A 22248-nucleotide genomic window follows, 5' to 3' on the forward strand; every position below is an offset into this window, starting at 1 on the left:
GAAAAACAAAATGAAAGACGATTAGGGCATGAGAGATTAGACAGACATCTCCTTCCCAAGGCTTTTCCTTTTTAAGCTGTGTCGAAAGTTTGGAGAGAATGGTGTGGTGGCAAGGCCTCCGCGTTGCTCCTACCAGTTTCAGAATAACTTTATACAACAATCAGCATGCCACTTAATTTTCCTTCGTGAAAACCAAGGGGGGGGGCAGAGCTGGGGAAGACGGAGTGAGGGGACTTGCTCTGCAAAGTGAAAAATTGAGGGCTCAGCCAGCTGGATATTCCGGGAAGGTGAGGTCTCCAGTTTCAAAAAAAAACCAAGGGGGTTTCTCGGCGGTAGGCAACAAGAAATGATCTCTTTCAATGCACAAGGAGAGTTGTGTGGCTGAGGGTCAGCAAAATTTAAAAATCCAGTTAAGTCCAATAATTGAACATCTGGACCGTGACCCGACAAATGCGCGAACGACAAAAGCGTGCCGACAAAACCGTGGCGCTAAAACCGTGGCGCTAAAACCGTGGCGCTAAAACCGTGGTGTCAAAAGCGCGCCGACAACAGCGCGCCGACAGAAGCGTGATTTAAGTTAAGGTAAGGTTTAGGGTTAGGTTTAGGGTTAGGTTTAGGGTTAGGTTTAGGGTTAGGGTTAGGTTTAGGGTTAGGTTTAGGGTTAGGTTTAGGGTTAGGTTTAGGGTTAGGTTTAGGGTTAGGGTTAGGGTTAGGGTTAGGGTTAGGTTTAGGGTTAGGTTTAGGGTTAGGTTTAGGGTTAGGTTTAGGGTTAGGTTTAGGGTTAGGTTTAGGGTTAGGTTTAGGGTTAGGTTTAGGGTTAGGTTTAGGGTTAGGGTTACAGCGCGCTTCTGTCGGCGTGCTGTTGTCGGCGTGCTTCAGCGCTCATTCGTCGGTGCGGTTTTGTCGGCACGGTTTTGTCACCGCGGTTTAGTCAGACACGCTTTTGTCGTTCGCGCATTTGTGGTGGAACCAATCTGGACAGGTTCAAACCAATATGTTTAACACTGCACAAGTGTTTGGAGTTTCTTCGCCTTCTTTTTTTTAAAAAAAAGTTGATGGTTTTTCCATTTTTTTTCTTTGTGGGAATGTGCCGACCAGGTCTTTTCCATGCCCTGCAATATTTCTTTTTCAGAAAGTGTGTGTGGTGAACCCCTTGCCTGCCTTGTCAAAGGATGTGGGTGAGGACGGACTATGCTGGAATGAGATTCTTTTGTGGGTCGCTGGCTGGCTACTCACCAATCCAGCATTTCTGTTGTAATGAACTCCACTCTTTTGCAACCAAGGAAAACATCTGCATGAAGGTTTCAGGCCCAATGCAGATGTTAGCCTGGAAAATACTCATTGCTGCTCCCGAGGCCGGGTTTTTTTTTGCAAGTGGAGCCAAAATCACTTACTGCCCATTAACTCTCCTTTTCAACCATATTTCCTTCAACCACACGAAAAGTGGTTAAAGAATTGACGTTCACGCACTGTTTTAAAATGGAAGCTTGGGAATCAAGAAGGAATGTAAAAAACTCTACACTGCTGATTACGTTCGTGATTATTGGTGGTCCACCTCAGGGTTTTTCGGCCTCAGCAACCTTAAGATGTGTAGACTTCAACTCCCAGAAGAATGTTAATTCTTTTTAATTTCAGTCCTAAAGTTGCTGAGTTTGAGAAACACTGCTCTACGTTATTCTGAAAACAAAGATGAGGCCTGTTGCAAAAGAAAGTTGAAACTACAAGAAGCCCTAAACTTACCATACTTTTCGGAGTATAAGATGCACCTTTTTCCTCACAAAAAAGTGGCTGAAAATCTGGGTGTGTTTTATACACTGAATACAGCATTTTTTGCCTCCCAAAACCCCGACCCTTGACCAAAATGGCCATGCATAGCCTTTGGAAGGCTTTCAGAGCACTCCTGAGGGCTGGGGAAGGCAGAAATGAATGAAAAATGGGCCGTTTTTTGCTCAATTTTACCCCCCAGCCCCCAGGAGCCTTCTAAAGGCTATGCATAGATTTGCAACACTTTCTCTTATTCCATTATGCTGTTTCTTTAGTATAGTTGATGGGAGGGGGGAATAGACAGGAGTAGGATTGCGGAATGTATTGTTTTCATTCTTTACTAGAAGACCAAGGTCATCTTTTGTCTCCGTACTTTCACACCTGACCGGAAGCATCTGGGTGTGGATGCCAGCGTGAAAGAAGAAGATTGGACCATGTGATGGATTGTGGGTGTGGGGACAAGATCACGAACTTTTAACTGGGTGGGATTCTGATGTAATTTTCAGAATTGGGATTAACACAGATGTGCTAAGATGTCTGATTTATTAAATTGGAACGTTAAGGATCGTTTTGCCTTGGACTCTGATTTAATTCTACATGATACTTGGAATGCTGACACAGCACCATTATATATACTCATCTAGAAATGGCCTTGGAGTTCATTCTCGGCCAAGGCAGCAAAACCAGTTCTGAACCTCGAGGCCTTCCATTCAGGCCAACTGGCAATTTTGTCACTTCTTTATCTAGAACAGGGCTAGTCAACCTTTTTATACCTACCGCCCACTTTTGTATCTCTGTTAGTAGTAAAATTTTCTAACCGCCCACCGGTTCCACAGTAATGGTGATTTATAAAGTAGGGAAGTAACTTTACTTCATAAAATTTGTAAAGCAGAGTTACAGCAAACCCCCCACCGCCCGCCCGCCATGAAAGCAGAAACGCCCACTAGTGGGCGGTAGGGATCAGGTTGACTACCACTGATCTAGAACCTGGAAGAGCATCCTGTGTATTCAGAAAATCTAGCCTTATTAAATAAGAAAAAACTGAACAGCAGTTTCTCAGACTTTAGTAACTGAAGGCAGGTGTTGATTTTGGTGGTCTCCGGTGAAGGAACTGGTTTTTTTTTTAAAGTTTTTATTTTACACACATCAACAAAAACAAACACATGACTTAAGACAACATAGGAACAAGAGGTTCCATCGTATATCATACCGCAGTTCCGTATCGGTTTCTTTGCAGTTAGTGTTTTCCCTTCTATACGTTTCTATCTTGCATTCATAATCTCCTTATTCGTTATTCATTTGTATGTACAATTCTATATTTATTTATACTTAGCTACTTATAACCAAATATTGTTTACCTATAATGTGCTATCTATTCTTACTATCATTTATTCTCTTACATACAATTCTAGGTATACCTTCACATGATTATTCTTTTTCTTTGCCATTCTTATACTATTGTTATTCCGTTTAAGAGATTATAGGATACAGTTTGGATTGTATTGTTTACCATTCCTAGCATCTGTTATGACACCACCTTATTTTCTCTTTCTTTTTTTCTCTCTCTCCCTTCCTTCTCTACTTCCTTCCTTCCTCGTCTCTTTCCCCTTCTTTCTTCTCTTACCTCTCCCCTACTCTTCCCCTCTCTCTTCCCCTTCCTACCCTCTCTCCTTCTCTTTCTCTCCCTTCCTCCCTCCTCTCCTTCTCTTTCTCTCCCTTCCTCCCACCTCTCCTTACCTCTTTCTTCTTCCCTTACCTCTCCTCCACTCTTCCTCTTCCTTTCCTACCCTCTCTCCTTCTCTCCTTCTCCCTTCCTACCTCCTCTCCTTCTCTTTCTCTCCCTTCCACCCACCTTTCCTTACCTCTTTCTTCTTCCCTTACCTCTTCTGCACTCTTCCTCTTCCTTTCCTACTATCTCTCCTTCTCTTTCTCTCCCTTCCTCCCTCCTCTCCTTCTCTTTCTCTTCCTTCCTTCCTTCCTCCCTCCTCTCCTTACCTCTTTCTTCTTCCCTTACCTCTCCTCCACTCTTCCTCTTCCTTTCCTCTCTCCTTCTCTTTCTCTCCCTTCCTCCCTCCTCTCCTTCTCTTTCTCTCCCTTCCACCCACCTTTCCTTATCTCTTTCTTCTTCCCTTACATCTCCTCCACTCTTCCTCTTCCTTTCCTACTATCTCTCCTTCTCTTTCTCTCCCTTCCATCCTCCTCTCCTTTCCCTCCGGTGAAGGAACTGTTAGCTTTACCTAATTTCCAAGACTGATTAAAAAAATGGGTGCATTTTATAATCCCCTGCTGGGGCATGAAAAACAGTCTCTCATTAGAAAGTCAATGCCACCAGCAACTTAGATGTTGTAATAGCATCCTCTAGTGTTCACTCTCCTGAGCTTTCCCAATTTTTGAAGAAGGAAGTACCGGCAATCATTCTTAAGGTTGCAACAGAAGATAAGTTTGTCTGTATACGTGCGAGCTCAACCAAATCTGGGCTGCAGAAACCCTGCAGCGTAGGATGGTAACCGAGACCCGCGTTTATCTCCACCTTTTGCTGCCATCCAGAAAGTGGCAATCTCGCAAGGACTTTCAGGAGGGCAAGAGTCGTAATTGCAATTTTGCACCGCTGCCTCCTTGAAGGTGCGGCGGGCGCCGAGGTGCTGGGGCGTCCCTTCGCCAAGTCCCGTTGCGAAAGCGCATTGCGATCCGGTAGAAGGGCTCCGAAGGGGAGACTCCCAGAGAAACGCCTGCGGGGAAGGGAGAGATACCGGTACTGTCAGAGAAATACTGTGCCAGCCAGAGCACGGAATGAGAGCAGGGCTATCCAACTCGGGCACCTTTCAGATTTGTGGACTTCAACTCCCAGAATTCCCCAGCCAACCAGCCAGCCATAAAACTGCTGCAATTGTGATGAGCCTATGCCAGTGTTTCTCAACCTTGGCCAACTTGAAGTCCTGGGGACTTCAACTCCCAGAATCCCCCAGCCAGCACAGCTGTGCTGGCTGGGGGATTCTGGGAGTTGAAGTCCACAGGACTTCACTGGCTCAAGGCTGACTCAGCCTTCCATCCTTCCGAGGTGGGTGAAATGAGGACCCAGACTGTGGGGGCGATATGCTGACTCTGTAAACTGCTTAGAGAGGGCTGAAAGCCCTATGAAGCGGTATATAAGTCTAACTGCTATTGCTATTGCTAGATCACCACTGCAGCTCCCATCCTCCCCTCCCAAAAAAAAACACAGCTATGGTTTTTGACCACCAAAGAATTGCTCACCCTTTCTGTATAATAGGAGCCAGTGTGGTGTAATAGTTAAAATGTTTGACTAAGATCTTCCAAACTCTATAAATTTACCTCTGGGTCAACCATCAAGTCCTCATGAAGAATTGAGTGGATAATTGGAGCTTCCCAAATTCTCTTGGGGAGTTGCAGAATTCAGGGGAACATGTGTGGAACCCCCTTTTAATTGTACCTTGTTGAAATAAATCCATCTTTATCAAAATTGTTACTGGTAGTCCTGCTGCCAACCATAACTGGACCCAAAATGCATGTTACTAAGCGAGACAGTTGTTAAGTGAACGCTGTCCCGTTTTACGACCTTTCTGGCCACAGCTGTTAAGTGAATCACTGCAACTGTTAATTTAGTAACAGGGCTGTTGAGTGAATCTGGCTTCTCCGTTGACTTTGGTTGTCAGAAGTTTGCAAAAGACGATCACACAACCACGGGACACTGCAACCGCCATAAATATGAAGCAATTGCCTAGCATCTCAGTTTTGATCACATGACCCACAGGGATGCTGCAATGGTCATAGGCTTGAAAAACATAAGCCACTCTTTTCGGTGCCGTTGTAACTTTGAACTGTCACTAAATGAACTGTTTGTAAGTTCATTACCTGTACTGTTCATTTGCATTCATTTTTTTTTGGCTTTTTAAGGAAGTTGTGTAAATTAGGAAAGGTAAAGGTTCCCCTTGTACATATGTGCTAGTTGTTCCTGACTCTAGGGGGAAGTGCTCATCTCCGTTTCAAAGCCGAAGAGCCAGCACTGTCCGAAGACATTTCCATGGTCATATGGCTGGCATGACTAAACACCGAAGGCGCACGAAACGCTGTTACCTTCCCACCAGAGGTGGTTCCTATTTTTCTACTTGCATTTTTACATGCTTTTGAACTGCTAGGTTGGCAGAATCTGGGACAACTAACGGGAGCTCACTCCGTTACGCTGCGCTAAGGGTTCGAACCGCCGAACTGCTGACCTTTCTGATTGACAATATCAGCGTCTTAGCCACTGAGCCACCGTGTCCCTTTGTGTGAATTAAGATTACACTAAGGACAGGTGTATATTGCACAACGTTTAGGAACTCCTGTTTTAGGGTAAGGATTCACTAGAATTACATAATGAATATTTCTCGGGTTGACTAAGCAGCAGATCTCCAGAATTTCAGCATGCAACCTATCCACAAATGTTGGGATTTGAACTTGGAATGTTGGAACCTTGACCTGTACTGATTGTTACTTCTATACCTTGTTCTTTATCCCATCCTTCCACTAGGGAGTTCTTTGTGATGCTTGGAGTTCTCCTGTTTTTATTTTCACAATAGACAGGTTGCACTTAAGTGGCCCAAAGTCACCCAGTAGAACAGTGTTTCTCAACCTTGGCAACTTGAAGATGTCCGGACTTCAACTCCCAGAATCCCCCAGCCAGCATTCGCTGGCTGGGGAATTCTGGGAGTTAAAGTCCGGACATCTTCAAGTTGCCAAGGTTGAGAAACACTGCGAGTAGAATATCATGGCTGAACAGAGAGATGAAACCTGGAACTTTTCAATTGTCTTCATCCCACTTTGCTGCTTGGAACTTCAAATTAAATGGATAATTCTAAACAAAACGGGCCATAAATAAATTGCAACCTAAAAACGAATGAGAACGGCAGCAAAATCTTGACTGGGTTCTCACCTAACAGGAATCCTCTCCGCATTCAAAGAGCCTCTTGGCCCACCCAGCCTGTCCCCTATAAATTCTGTAACCACCAAGCAAAACCGTCTAAATGAAAGTATCCATCTTAATATGAAAATCCACATTTGTGTTTTTTAGAGTCAGCTGATCAATTCCTAAAAGAGTGGTTTAAGTTTTGGTGTAAGATTCAGTGCCAAAAAAATATCAGTCAGGCTGCAGAGTGAAAGGTTTGTAGGCTTAATTCTTCCAACTACTTTCCATATGAAGTATATTAAGTTGCATGTATATGACCCAAAGAGGCATTTCTATCCTCCCAGGGTGGAATAATTGCTGTTTGGAAACAAACAGGCCTACAATCTGTGCTGGGCTTGGTTCCTATTACCACATTAATGTGGAAATTAGGGGTGGGGGGAATGTCCCTATAGAATTTTGTGTGTTTGCGGGATAGCTGGATATAACCTTTTTAAAAGTTATAAAGCTAAATGCATTTTATGAGAAAGGCTGCCACACATTAAGAAACTCAGACTAGTAGAATAGCAATAGCAATAGCAGTTAGACTTATATACCGCTTCATAGGGCTTTCAGCGCTCTCTAAGCGGTTTACAGAGTCAGCATATCGCCCCCACAGTCTGGGTCCTCATTTCACCCACCTCGGAAGGATGGAAGGCTGAGTCAACCTTGAGCCGGTGAGATTAGAACCGCTGAACTGCAGATAACAGTCAGCTGAAGTGGCCTGTAGTACTGCACCCTAAGCTATGCTGGCTGGGGGATTCTGGGAGTTGAAGTCCACAGGACTTAAAGTCGCCAAGGTTGAGAAACACTGTTCTAAAGTTTTAGACTGGTGCCAAGGAAGCTGATTCACATCCACCCTTAAGCATGGACGCATGCCGTGTGACTTTCGGTTACGGTCTCCTTCTCCGCTGAACCTATTTCACACGGTTTTTTTGTTGTGTGGGGGGGACAAAATAAGAGGGAGCGCTGTGCCTACTGGCTGGAGCTCTTGAACAAAAAGCAGGATGCAAATTTAATAAATAAAACGAAGCATTTCAAATTCATTACCCATTTTTTTAAAATACAAGTCACGGGTTTCTCTCTGTCGTTTTAGCGAAACTATTCCCTTTAAAAAGAAGAACAGTGAAATCTGCGACTCCTATATACTTTGATGCGTAACAGCTTTCCTATAAATCTTCCCTCGGAGCCATAACATCGCGTCGCATTTGTTACCTCGCCCAACACCTGCTGACTTGGCAGTCTGCAAAGGAAACATCTGTTGTGAAATCCTATAGATGGCTCTCTTTTAAAAAAAAATCTTTTCATTCGCAAATGACTGCATCATAAGGCGGTCTCTGGATGTTTGGCTTTTTCAGGAGCAAAAATAAGTGGAAGTGAATTATCAATCACTTCGATTCAATTCTCTGCATCCTGTGACGTAAATCGTGATTCTCTTGCTGTCCTCAATTCCTATATTTTTTCCCCCCCCTTTTCATTCAGGTACCGGTTTGGCTTTCTGTTACGTCCTCACAGTGGCCAATATGACGGCTGCTGAAAATTTATTTATAAAATTTATTTATTTATAAAATTTATTTATTTATAAAATTTATATGCCGCCCAAACCCGAAGGACTCCGGGCGGCTTACAAAATGAGTGAAAAAAAAGAGAGAAAGAAAGACAGCTTAAAATCACAACACCACATACATTCATTCTAATTGGGGCTGGACCTCAACAATGAGGTCAACAGCCCCAGGCCTGCCGGAACAGCCAGATTTTAACAGCTTTCCTGAAGGCCATGAGAGTGGGTAAGGTCCGAATCTCTGGGGGTAGCTCATTCCAAAGAGTCGGAGCAGCCACAGAGAAGGCTCTCCTCCGGGGCCCCGCCAGCCGACACTGTCTGGCTGACGGCATCTGAAGGGAGGCCCAATCTGTGGGATCTTACTGGGCGCTGGGAGGTATGTGACAGTAGGCGGTCTCGCAGGTACGCTGGCCCTAAGCCATGTAGGGCTTTAAAGGTAATAACTCACACCTTGAATTGCGTCCAGTTCAGTTGCTTCTCATAGAGAGACATCTATGTTTAGTTTGAGATGGAAAAGAAATATAATAGAGATCATTGAAAGGCATCTTTCTGTCTTCGAAATAGCCAAGGCTAGATCTCCTTTTTATGACGCTTATAACTGTTAGGTAAGAATCAAAAATAATGTAAGTAAGGACAGGTACTCTTGAGTGTTCAAGAGCAGTCTCCTCATACCTATTTTGACATAATTGTTGAATATTCATGCATACATAAACAATAATTTCAAATGTTGCAGTAGCCAAAAGTATCCAATTATACCTGTGGTCTTAAGCAATTTTGACATGTTGTAATGATTGCATATTGGAACTATCATCCAAAAATGGGTGCATAGGATAACTTCACAGCTTTAAACAGGAATATCTATAGAGATTCTCAATCATCCAGGTCACAGTTGTCCTCAAAGATACTTTTCCCAAAAGGCAACTGGGCTTTATTTTGTTTTGCTTAGTTAGTTAGTTAGTTAGTTAGTTAGTTAGTTAGTTAGTTAGTTAGTTAGTTAGTTAGTTAGTTTAGTTTAGTTTAGTTTAGTTTAGTTTATTGATCTTGTATGCCACCCACTCCCGAAGGACTCCGGGCGGCTTACAATAAACAAGGGAAGGGGATAAATAAACAATAAACATGAGCATAGCCATGAAAACAAGACAACACCTTAAAATACACAACATTCACAATTTCCGTGGGGCTGGATATTTCACAAGCCCCCCGGCCTGGTGGAGCAGCCAGGACTTGGTGGCTTTGCGGAAGGCCGGGAGGGTAGTAAGGGTCCGGATCTCCACGGGGAGGTCATTCCAGAGGGCTGGAGCTGCAACAGAGAAGGCTCTCCCCCGGGGGGTCGCCAGCCAACATTGGCTGGCAGATGGAATCCGGAGGAGACCTAACCTGTGAGATCTAATCGGTCTATGGGAGGTAATCGGCAGGAGGCGGTCTCTCAGGTACCCAGGTCCGATGCCATGTAGGGCTTTATAGGTGACGACCAGCACCTTGAAGCGGATTCGGAGACGAATGGGTAGCCAGTGCAGCTCACGGAGGATAGGTGTGACGTGGGTGTATCTGGGTGCACCCACAATCGCTCGCGCGGCTGCGTTCTGGACTAACTGAAGTCTTCGAACACTCTTCAAGGGCAGCCCCATGTAAGCGTGCTTTCCTTTGAAAACATTTTGCCTCTTATCTGAGAGCTGAGGTGGCGCAGTGGTTAAATGCAGCACTGCAGGCTACTCAGCTGACTGCAGTTCTGCAGTTTGGCTGTTCAAATCTCACCGGCTCAAGGTTGACTCAGCCTTCCATCCTTCCGAGGTGGGTAAAATGAGGACCTGGATTGTTGGGGTGATATGCTGACTCTGTAAACCGCTTAGAGAGGGCTGAAAGCCCTATGAAGCAGTATATAAGTCGAACTGCTATTGCTATTGCTATTGCTATTGCTATCCAAGAGAAGCTTCTTTAGTTTCTTTAAATAGGAATAGAGAGAATATTGATAAGGTAATAGGTAGGAGATCTTCAAGAGAAGTTTTGATCTCCAGTTCAAGGTTATTTGTCCTCTCTCAGACTGAGAGACTTAGGATTTATTTATTTTTTGCAGGAAAGACCAAGATGGAGTAATTGCTACTAAATTATTGCTACTCATTTTGTTGCGAGAACGAGGAGAACTGACTAAAGACATTAACCTAGTTTTCAAAGTTAAAGTAGCTTGTTCTGATATGACTTAATTTGATTCTTTCTTCAAACACTATTTTAAAACTACATCTGTTCTGTATCATCCCCACTTTTCACCGAACCATGTTATATTTAAATACATAAAAGCAGAAGAGACAAAAAAAAAAAGAATTTCCAAATCAGAAGATAGTTCGGTGTGGCATCAAAACCAGTAGATCTCTTTAAATTCTCCCTGATTATTGAGATTACATTTTAATTTTTCTTCAGTAGAACAAAACTATGAAAACAGAACATTCACCGTAATATGCAAAAAAATATAAAAATAATTTACAGTCCATTGTAATTATGCCCTAAGGTCTATCATCCTTTAGTGGGCACTCACAGTGAAGCTATGTATTCAGTGGCAAATTCGGAGTTAGAATAACTCTTCATATTAAAATGTTTCACTTCTGCCCTCTTCTTCAAACATTCTTAATCATTACAATGGGAGTTATGGCAACTTTCTTGCTATCTTTTTCAGAAGGAGAGTCATCTATTATAGTTCAATGTATATGAACGCTAAGTGGAACCCAAGAAATCAAACTCAGCAAGAACTCTGGTTATTCTTGTTACAATCCGTCATAGCAAAATAAGCAGATAAAAACCAGGAATTGGTTCAAAATTATTCCTCAATTAATAAGCTGGTACTTGGAAGAAACATTTACGGAAGCATAGTAGGAACTGGATGTTGTTGTTGTTAGTTGTGAAGTCGTGTCCGACCCATCCGCTGGATGGAGTCACCGAAGCAGTAGGCATGTGCTTAAATAGACTCCAGAAGATGGTGGAGGACAGGAAGATCTGGAGGAACATGGACAATGTTCCTCCAGAACTTCCTGTCCTCCACCATCCTCTGGAGTCCATTTAAGTGCATGCCTACTGCTTCGGTGACTCCATCCAGCCACCTCATTCTCTTCTTTTGCCCTCAATCTTTCCCAGCATGAGGCTCTTCTCCAGTGAGTCCTTCCTTCTCATTAGGTAGCCAAAGTAACTGAGTTTGATCTTCAGGATCTTCTAAAGAGCAGTCAGGGTTGATCTCCATTAGGACTGACCAGTTTGATCACCTTGCAGTCCAAGGGACTCGCAGGAGTCTTCTCCAGCACCATAGTTCAAAGGCCTCAGTTCTTTGGTGCTCAGCCTTTCTTATGGTCCAAACTTCACAGGTTGGACCACAAGAAAAGCCATAGCTGTAGAAGTTGGACCTAGCACATAGCAAAGACAGTTAAGCATATATTTTAACAATAGGAGTTGCACGTTTTGTAGAGGACAATAGGAACATTTCAAGCTGCTAATTTATGATCTCAAAAAGACTATCTCAACTAGATTAAGATAGATGTAAGAGAAATGACTGAAATTTAGGAAAGTTGACATTTCTTTGTTTCTAACTCGTGTTAGAGCTATGCATAAGTGCATGCCCCCGATGAATTTATACGCTGAGCTGAGCATAGCCATGAAAACAGTCTATAGCAATCTTTTAGAGATGTTGGAAGGGCAGCTACCCAAAAAGCCATTTGGGAGAATTAGGCCAATCTAAAATTGAGAAGGTTCATCTAGGGACTAAACCTAGACATAGCTATTGTCAGTGGAATATGGGTGTGATAGTCCAAAATACTGAATGTGGAGGATACTGGGTTGCTATCCAAGATTTATCAAAATACTTTTTTTATTTTCCATTTTCATAACATACAATCACATGTATGCTATTACATAGCCAATATGATATTGTATCAAGTAATAATTACATCAGTTCCTCTTGTCATCCACGCCCAGAAAGATAAAAACCCATTATTAGCTCTTCCGCTCTCCATACACCTCTTTCTTCTGCCTCTCTCCTCCCCCTCCTTACCTCCTTTCTTCCTTCCATCATCCTTTCCTACTCTACTTCCCCTTCCTTTCTCCTTCTCCTCTCTCCTCATTCCACTCCTCCTTATAAACCTCATCTTCCCCCTTCACCCTCTCTCCTATCCCTCTCTTCCTATCTTTCTTCTCTCCTCTGCTTCCCACTCTTCTACATCCTTTCTTCCCTCCATCATTTTCTACTCTACTTCCCCTTCCTTTCTCCTTCTCCTCTCTCCCCTTACCACTCCTCCTTATAAACCTCATCTTCCCCCTTCACCCTCTCTCCTATCCCTCTCTTCCTATCTTTCTTCTCTGCTCTGCTTCACACTCTTCTACATCCTTTCTTCCCTCCATCATTTTCTACTCTACTTCCCCTTCCTTTCTCCTTCTCCTCTCTCCCCTTACCACTCCTCCTTAAACACCTCATCTTCCCCCTTCACCCTCTCTCCTATCCCTCTCTTCCTATCTTTCTTCTCTGCTCTGCTTCCCACTCTTCTACATCCTTTCTTCCCTCCATCATTTTCTACTCTACTTCCCCTTCCTTTCTCCTTCTCCTCTCTCCCCTTACCACTCCTCCTTATAAACCTCATCTTCTCCTTCACACTCTCTCCTATCCCTCTCTTCCTATCTTTCTTCTCTGCTCTGCTTCACACTCTTCTACATCCTTTCTTCCCTCCATCATTTTCTACTCTACTTCCCCTTTCTTTCTCCTTCTCCTCTCTCCCCTTACCACTCCTCCTTAAACACCTCATCTTCCCCCTTCACACTCTCTCCTATCCCTCTCTTCCTATCTTTCTTCTCTGCTCTGCTTCCCACTCTTCTACATCCTTTCTTCCCTCCATCATTTTCTACTCTACTTCCCCTTCCTTTCTCCTTCTCCTCTCTCCCCTTACCACTCCTCCTTATAAACCTCATCTTCCCCCTTCACACTCTCTCCTATCCCTCTCTTCCTATCTTTCTTCTCTGCTCTGCTTCCCACTCTTCTACATCCTTTCTTCCCTCCATCATTTTATACTCTACTTCCCCTTCCTTTCTCCTTCTCCTCTCTCCTCATTCCACTCCTCCTTATTCTCCTCATCTTCCCCCCTTACCCTCTCTCCTATCCTTCTCTTCCTATCTTTCTTCTCTCCTCTGCTTCCCACTCTTCCTCTCATTCACTTGGTGTATTTCAGCTTCTGAGCAAACTCCATTTTGTGTTTATGGTATTTATGCTTCCATATCAATATACTTAAAATATCTTAATTTAAAAAAAATAGGAGAAAACAGTATACATGTGCAATCATATTACTTTAAAATCTAACACCCCTCGTCAAGCCTAATATACATCCCACCCTCCCCCCCAACCCTCCCCAGCCTTCCCTCCCCTGACTTCCCAGAACCAATACAAGGTATAGATCTTTAACAAGATTTAGATGACAACAATTATATAGGCACAATTAGATTTCAATGGATTGAAGTATCTTGAAGCATCAAAGGAGTTTGCTTGTAAAAATAAAAATATCGGACTTGCAGCCATTCAAGGAGTCCAGAGCATTGTGAAGACCTTTTAGACAGATTTAGGAAACGAATGTGCCCCCCCCCCCGCTATTGTTTCTATGTTATATATTTTATACATGCACTCAATGAAACAGATTACAAGGACGTTAGATTTGCATATCCATTAAGGAATCGAGTGATTATTTAAAGTTATTTAAGGGCCCTTTTATTTCAGGCATCAAAGTGCAGATGAAAGCACAGCCTGCTGATCGGGGAATTGTAAGGCAGGAAGCCCCAAGAATTTGCTATCTTCTAAAGGCGAGCGCTTTTGTCTTGCCAAAGAGGACCGGAAAATAGGTCAGTTGAGAACATGGAGCCTTATGCTTTCTGCCCTTTTATCGTCTTCATAAATTTAATGTGCAGAGAAGACATGCTGATTCCAAAGCCAGGATTTTGGCAATCCACTTCAAACGATAGGATAATGTGGAAGGAAGTTAACTCCATGTTCCTTGCATCACAGCAGAACTCTACTATATATGTATATCAGCTTCTGGATGGGCCTTTTCAATCTACAAAATGAAATGCATTATAATATCGTTGATAGAAATTGCATCTCAGTCGGCTTTAGGTAAGCCCAGGAGGACACATTACAGAACAGCTTTTCACAATCGGATGATGTCTGGATGTGTTGGGACTGCCACAATTTCCATCAGAATTTCTACATAGGCCCTTGGGAAAGGCTTCCCAATTAGCCATCACGTAGGTTAACATCTCACTATTCTTTATCTAGCTATGTTTAATGGAAACTGTATGTCAGTAGCTGCTTCACTGAGTAACCAAGAAAGAAACCACTCAACTCCATTTTGCAGAATTAAGAGTACTTTTACTGATTATAAGTAATGAGAAGCTAAGCAAAGCTGGATCTGAGCAAAAGCGCGCGAAAGCATTAGATAGCAATACATGACCCATTCCCCTCCCCTTGGCAATCCCAGTCGATAGGCCAATGCAATATCTCCACAACTGTCAGGTGGGAGACATCTTCAAAAATCATCATCAGGTTGGTATGCCGGACAGTTGGCCTTGGCGGGAAACTCCCCTCCGTTCCACATGCGCAAACGAATGATGAGAACAATTCCAAATTAACAGTCCTCCTGTACAGAATATTTTCCCCACCCAAATACCATGCCCTCCCTCCCCGTTTCAATGGCAGCCGAAAAGCAAGCAGCAAAACAGAGGCTGACACTGTATTTATTTTAAAAAGAGGACAACTCTTCCTCGAAGAGCCGAGGTGGCGCAGTGGTTAGGGTGCAGTACTGCAGGCCACTTCAGCTGACTGTTATCTGCAGTTCAGCGGTTCTAATCTCACCGGCTCAAGGTTGACTCAGCCTTCCATCCTTCCGAGGTGGGTAAAATGAGGACCCAGATTGTTGTTGGGGACAATATGCTGACTCTGTAAACCGCTTAAAGAGGGCTGAAAGCCCTGTGAAGCGGTATATAAGTCTAACTGCTATTGCTATTGCTATTGCTCTCCTGCAAAAAGAGATTGAACCAGGTTGTGTATGCATTGTAAAACTACACATATACACACAGAGACAAAGCTTCCCTATTTTGCTAACTCCAAGTGAACTCAGTCTGGTCCACAAGATTTCTTTTCCCCTCCAGCCGATGTATGTTTGTGTACATGTATGTGTTTGTAGATGTGTTTATGCATGCCAGCAAATGTAAATATACACCCGCATTCTTGCATTTACACAAACCTTCTAGAAACCACACTTCTTTCAAATTAGGGCAGAGCCTGCATTGTTGTTGTTTTTTTTAAAAAAAAACAAGTTAACTGTAATTAAATTAATAACTACTGGTTATTAATTTTCTGCAAAATAGAGAAACTCAAACATCAGATTTATTGGCACCTGTCTCTCTTTATATAACCTATTCTTTAATATATCTGAGCTACTCTTAGATGCAGAACGTGGCTGTATTCCCTTACCCTTCTTTATTTCAGAGGAAACAGGTGAAGAAGGGAAAAAATAAACTGGGTAGAGAAAGAAAAGAGGGCCACTGGGAAGGGAAAAAAAATGGATGGAGATGTTGCAAAACGAAGAGATCGGGGAACTGGATATGGAAAGAAAAGAGGGTTGCAGGATTTGGGTATAGCTAGTCTCAAGAAAAGAAGGATAGCAATATTCCAGTATTTGAGAGGCTGCCACAAAAATGGGGAAGAGGGTTGGATTATATTTTAAAGCACCAGAAGGCAAGGCAACAAACAATGGATGGAAACTAATCAAGGAGGAATTTCGTAACAGTGAGAACAATTAACCAGTGGAACAGAAGTTGCCTTCAGAAGTTGTGGGTGCTTCATCACTGGAGGGGATGGACAGCCATTTGTCTGAATTGGTACAGAGCCTCCTGCTTGAGCAAGGGGCTGGACTAGAGGACCACCAAGGTCCCCTCCAGCTCTATTCTGAATGGAAAGGGAGAAGACAAAGGATTGAGGAGAGGAGCAGCAGGCAAAGGATTCTCACCAGCCTTGGCACCTTTTAGCTGGGTTCTCATACAAAACGCTGTCCTGGCCACTTGTTTTGTTTCTCCACAGGGTCCTCTGCTCTTCCCAGTGAATGTAAGATGATCCCCCTCCCCATAAGACAAAATGGAAACGTTTGGCAAGAAATGAGATATCCTGTTTGTAGCTGGCCGACAGCGGAACAGCCGAAAGATGCCAACGATTCTGAAAGACTGGAATGTTGAGGTTAAACAATAAGTCACATTCCTACTGCTACTTTGCAGCTTGGATTTCTACATGCTTCATCTTGAAGTGCGAATGGCACAAGTGGACACTTTATTTCCCTTGGCTGCACTGTTTGAAAGGCTCATTCCAGCTTTTGTTCCCATTGTTACACCTTGTTCCTGAGCTACATATGGTGACTATAATTCAATGTCTAATCAGTCCGGGATCTGGTTGAATCTCTTCTTCGTTGGTTGTATATCGTCTTCCTCGTCATAATATTTGTCCTGCTTGGTTTCCACTTCCACATTTTGCGTTTGTGTTTTCCCTCGTTCACACGGCAAAGCTATCTATGTGCGGTAACAATGAGGGTTTTGTTCTCCAGCCAATGTGTTGCAGAGCCTGACATAGTTTTAGTGGCTGAGAATGACAGACTCAATGTCAACAAATTGGTTTCCATGACCCAGGAAGAGCAAGAACCCGAATTTCCCCACTTCTAATTAGCATTTTAACTACTATGTCATGCTGGCTCCCAATTGTTGCCTAGAGCACTAGTATTACTTGATTGATTGATTGATTATGCCAGTGGTGGGTTTCAAAAATTGTTCGAACCTACTCTGTGGGTGTGGCCTCCTTTGTGGGAGTGGCTTGCCACCCATGTGACTGGATGGGAGTGGCTTGCCGCCCATGTGACCGGATATGAAGACGCCGACGACACTTGTCAGAACCATCTTAAATTACCTCTCACACAGCACCGGCATGCATAAGAATAGGATGTAAACTTGTTTCTTAAAAGGCATCTTTGGTTTGCGTTAAAACAACTTCAACACACGCAATGTTCTGATTGCACCACAAACGCAGTAGTCATCCTTCCCTTTCACAGAGGCACTGAGTTTTATAAATAGGAGCATGATAGTGTAGAATAATCATATCCAAGGACCAGTGGTGGGTTTCAAAAATTTTTGGAACCTCTTCTGTAGGTGTGGCCTGCTTTCCGGGTCCACTGGTGGAACCTCTTCTAACCGGTTCGGTAGATTTGACGAACCGGTTCTACCGAATAGGTGCAAACTGGTAGGAACCCACCTCTGGATTATGCCCATCAAGTCACACAAAGTTTTTTTTTCCAGGATGACCTTCCCCCAACTGGTTCCTTGGGGTCTTCCAAGGGTGCGCTCTTGCCAACATAATCAAGTCAACCCTACATACAAGCACGTAGAAATTAGTGCAAAATAAGAGCCGAGGTGGCGCAGTGGTTAGGGTGCAGTACTGCAGGCCACTTCAGCTGACTGTTATCTGCAGTTCAGCGGTTCAAATCTCACCGGCTCAAGGTTGACTCAGCCTTCCATCCTTCCGAGGTGGGTGAAATGAGGACCCAGACTGTGGGGGCGATATGCTGACGCTGTAAACTGCTTAGAGAGGGCTGAAAGCACTATGAAGTGGTATATAAGTCTAACTGCTATTGCTATTGCTAAAATAGAAAAAAATAATATTTACAAAGCAAAACAAGTGGACTTAACACTTGACATAAAAGATTTGAAGCAATCTATTAGAAATAATGGATGAGGGGGAAAGTAGTAAAGGATATTAACAAACAGCGAGACTATTTTCTTTTACTTTTTTTAAAAATAAAACACCATCTATCTTGTTTAAACAAAAGTAAACTAGAGTTAAACAATCAGAAAAGTAGTGGATTTCTATAAATATAAGACTGGTCCTTGTCCCCTGATAGATACAACTCACTGAAAACCCAAACAATTCATCTGAAGAATGAAAAGCATGTAAAATGAAAATATAAACAGAGCACTAAGGCCAGGAGGCAAAAATAATGGGTGGAACATGCGAAATAAATGGTACTTGAAGTGGAGAAAGAAAGAATAATAACAGGGACAAATGGCCAAACTTGCCAATTTGCTTTAAGTAATGATAAAAATAAATTTCAGCGTTTAATTATTTTGCTTTATTTGTATTGATAATGTTTGGTACTGGAAACTTTTAAGCCAATCATCGGAGACTTTTCTTGGAATAGATTGTTGTTGTTTTTTTGTCAAAATGCTGGGTGCCTATAAATAATGAATATAATTATCCAACCACAATGTTGTTATCTTTATAAGTATAATTGTAGCATATTTGCTTAACAATCTTTGATTGTGCAAAATCCCATGTGTTAAATAGTAATGATCACTTTTCCTTTGTAATAAATGGCCAGTATGAATTGGATCTTTCATACCAGGGGGTGGGTTCCTGCCAGTTCTAAGCTCTTCTATAGAAGAGGTTCCACAAATCTACAGTGCCGTTTAGAACCGGTTCCAGCTCCCTCCCCCCGCTGCCTGTCCACACATCATCAAAATGAAGAGTGAGAGGAGGAATTCTGGGAGTTGAAGTCCACAAGTCTTAAAGCTATCAAGTTTGAACACCCCTGAGGTTTTTTTCTAAAGGGTTAGGGGTGCAAGGGTCTTATAACTTGACAGCTTTAAGACTTGCACACTTCAATGCCAGAGTTCCTGAGCCAAGATTTTGGTTGCTAAGCAAGAGCGTTGTTAAGTGAGTTTCACCACGTTTTACAAGTTGGCCACTCCCACTCAGTCACATGGCTGGCAAGCCACTCCCACAAAGCAGGTCACACCTACAGAAGAGGTTCTAAAAAAAAATTTGAAACCCACCACTGTTTCATACAGTATATTCAGCTTCATGCTTTTATGTTTTATTTTGCTTCTATTAAAGCTGAAGTTACTCATTGAAGTTACGTGCATTTCATACTGGTTGCATTTGGAGGTATTTACTTTGGCTCTCGAAGCATCACATTTTTTAAATCAGAGGAAATACTATGTGTCTACTAAACTGCTAGCCCTAATGGGAAGACATTTACTCTTTACCTACAAACCTGCCCTTGAACACCAGAAATAGAAACAAAGGATTTTCTTTGTGCCTAAGCACTTAAAAGCGATGCACTACTTGAAACTTATATCTATATTGTTAAACATCCGTTCTTAAATCTGCAGCCATTTTGTTCATGAAGCGCCAAGTGTCTTTGTGTTGTTTTCGTTAAGTGCCAAGGGATCAAGCATTCTGCTCCATCAGTTCTGGTTCTACTACTAAATCAGATTAAACCAAATGGACAAATATATGAAATTTAGAAGGACATACGGCCAGAAGGGAGTCCCTTCAATGCCATGTATGTAGGATTCATCCTTGATAGAATACATTAATAGACTGTGTGCGATCAATTTGGAGATGATTCCTACTGACCATATCAATAAATCTACAGGATGCTCTATATCCAGCCAAGCCCTATGGATTTTCCAACTGTGCACCCATCATCACCATAATCAAGTCAATCCATCATCATCTTCCCATTCCTTCCATTCCTGCCCCCCTACATTATAGATTTTCCAAGAGACAATCTTAATTTAACAGTACAGAGAGGGAGGACTTCAGTCAGCAATTACACCTGCCATTGTGACCCCCTTGGTCTCCCCTGTGACAGATCTCTGTCTCTGGTAATGGCAAGGGCAGAACCAGCCAATGACTGCATGTTTGGGCCATTATGCCCCAAGAGCAATCAAAACCTAGTTTTTTTTATCCCCCTATTACTCCTTGCAAGCTTGGATCTCAAATGTCAAGCTGTGTTGTAAGAAAACATACTATGGTGCACTTTCCACCAACTAGGACATAAATGCTGTGTATTGACCTGCATTTGAGATGCATTCTTACCCTGGGGTGAAATTGAGCAGGTTCTAGCAGGTTCTTGAGAACCGGTAGCAGAAATTTTGAGTAGTTCGGAGAACCTGCAAATACCACCTCTGGCTGGCCCCAGAGTGGGGTGGGAATGGAGATTTTGCAATATCCTTCCCCCCCAGGAGCGGGGAGGGAATGAGGATTTTTCAGTATCCTTCCCTTGTCACACCCACCAAGCCACGCCCACAGAACCAGTAGTAAAAATAATTGAATTTCACCACTGTTCTTACCCCAGAAAGGAACAAGAGTGATGGGCATGTATCAGTGGTGGGATTCAGCCGGTTCGCAGCTATTCGGGAGAACCGGTTGGTAACTTTCTAAGCAGTTCGGAGAACCGGTTTTGGGAAGAAATCTCCTTTTGTTTTTTCCCACTTTACAGGGCTAATCCTGTAAGGAAGGCAGGAAGGAAACATTCTGGTGTTGTTTCTAGCCTCATCTTTATTGTCCTGCTTACAGAAACTGCCTCTCCAGTTAACCCTTATTACCATTGTAACAACTAAGGCGAAGCGCCCATCGACCTGAGTGACCTTGACTTGGCCACGCCCACATGATCACATGACCACTGAGCCCTGCCTACCCAGCTGGCCATTAGGGCAGAGAACCGGTTGGTAAATTATTTGAATCCCACCACTGGAATGTATGTATGCAGGGTTGGTGTTCTTGAGGATAATACTGATCTCATGATACTGTGAAGCAGGGCTGACAAAGTTGTGGCCTGCGGGCCAAATGTGTCACGCGCTGGCCACGCCCACAACCACGCCCAGTTTAGCAAAGGGGGCGGGAGATAGATCACATGATGCCGCCGTGACGATACGAGTTTGATTGTAAAGAATGATAACTTACTTAAACGTAACCGGCTCATGCTCTGTTCCGATCTTTTCTTGGCTGTATTAATATGTATTCTTTCCTGTTTGAAAATTGCTCTGATGAATATTGTTACAGAAAAGAGTTGTGAAAACAAACTAGAGCTGCTAATAGTTATCCTTCCCTCAAATGCTGTTCCTCTTTTCCTCAGGATCCAATTCGGCCTCCATGGTCATCTTTGTCCTTAACATAAAGCCATCAATAAACAGGATGAAGAGGCATGTCGAACAAAGGAATTTCCAGAGCAATAACCAAACATGGCTAAAAGATCTAACCATGATAGCGTTACATTTGCTAATAAGGAAGCTGTAGAGGTCTTTCTAATAGCACCATCTTGTGATTCCTAAAAAGACTACAGCTTGTCTCTACCCACGAAATGGGGCATTGCAACCATACTTAGTTTATTTTTAATATAATAAGATTTATAGAAGGAGTTCATAATTATTCTTTAACTTGTCATTTCATTTTTGAGTACAAATGTTTTGTGGCTATGTAGCAGAACTGTTTTTTTTTTCTTGTGATAATTTTTATTTTATTTTAAACACATAAGCACATCAACAAAAACAAACACATAACTTAAAAACAACATAGGAACAATAAGTTCCATCGTATATCATACCGCAGTTCCGAATCGGTTTCTTTGCAGTTAGTGTTTTCCCTACTATACATTTCTATCTTGCGTTCATAATCTCCTTATTCGTTATCCATTTGTATGTACATTTCTTTATTTATTTAAACTTAGCTACTTATGACCAGATATTATTTACCTATATTGTGCTTTATATTTTTACTGTCATTTATTCTCTTACATACAGATTATAGATATACATTCACATAATTATTCTTTTTCTTTGCCATTCTTATATTATTATTATTCCATTTGAAAGGTTATAAGGTATAGTTTGAAATGCTTTGTTTACCATCCTTCGCATCTGCTAAGACACCACCTTGTTTTCTCTTTCTTTTCCTTTCTCCCTCCCTTCCTTCTCTACTTCCTTCCTTCCTTTCACCATAGTAATATTTTCAACTCCCCAACCCCCGATAGTTACAGATAAATGGTATTGATCTCTGAACGGATCTTCTCTTGGCAACCTTGTTCTATCAGATTATAGGAAGACCCTTGCAAGTTAAGTGAAGTACAATAATTATATTATTATATTATAT

Source organism: Thamnophis elegans, chromosome 8, assembly GCF_009769535.1.
Source record: "Thamnophis elegans isolate rThaEle1 chromosome 8, rThaEle1.pri, whole genome shotgun sequence".
Classification (NCBI taxonomy): domain Eukaryota; kingdom Metazoa; phylum Chordata; class Lepidosauria; order Squamata; family Colubridae; genus Thamnophis; species Thamnophis elegans.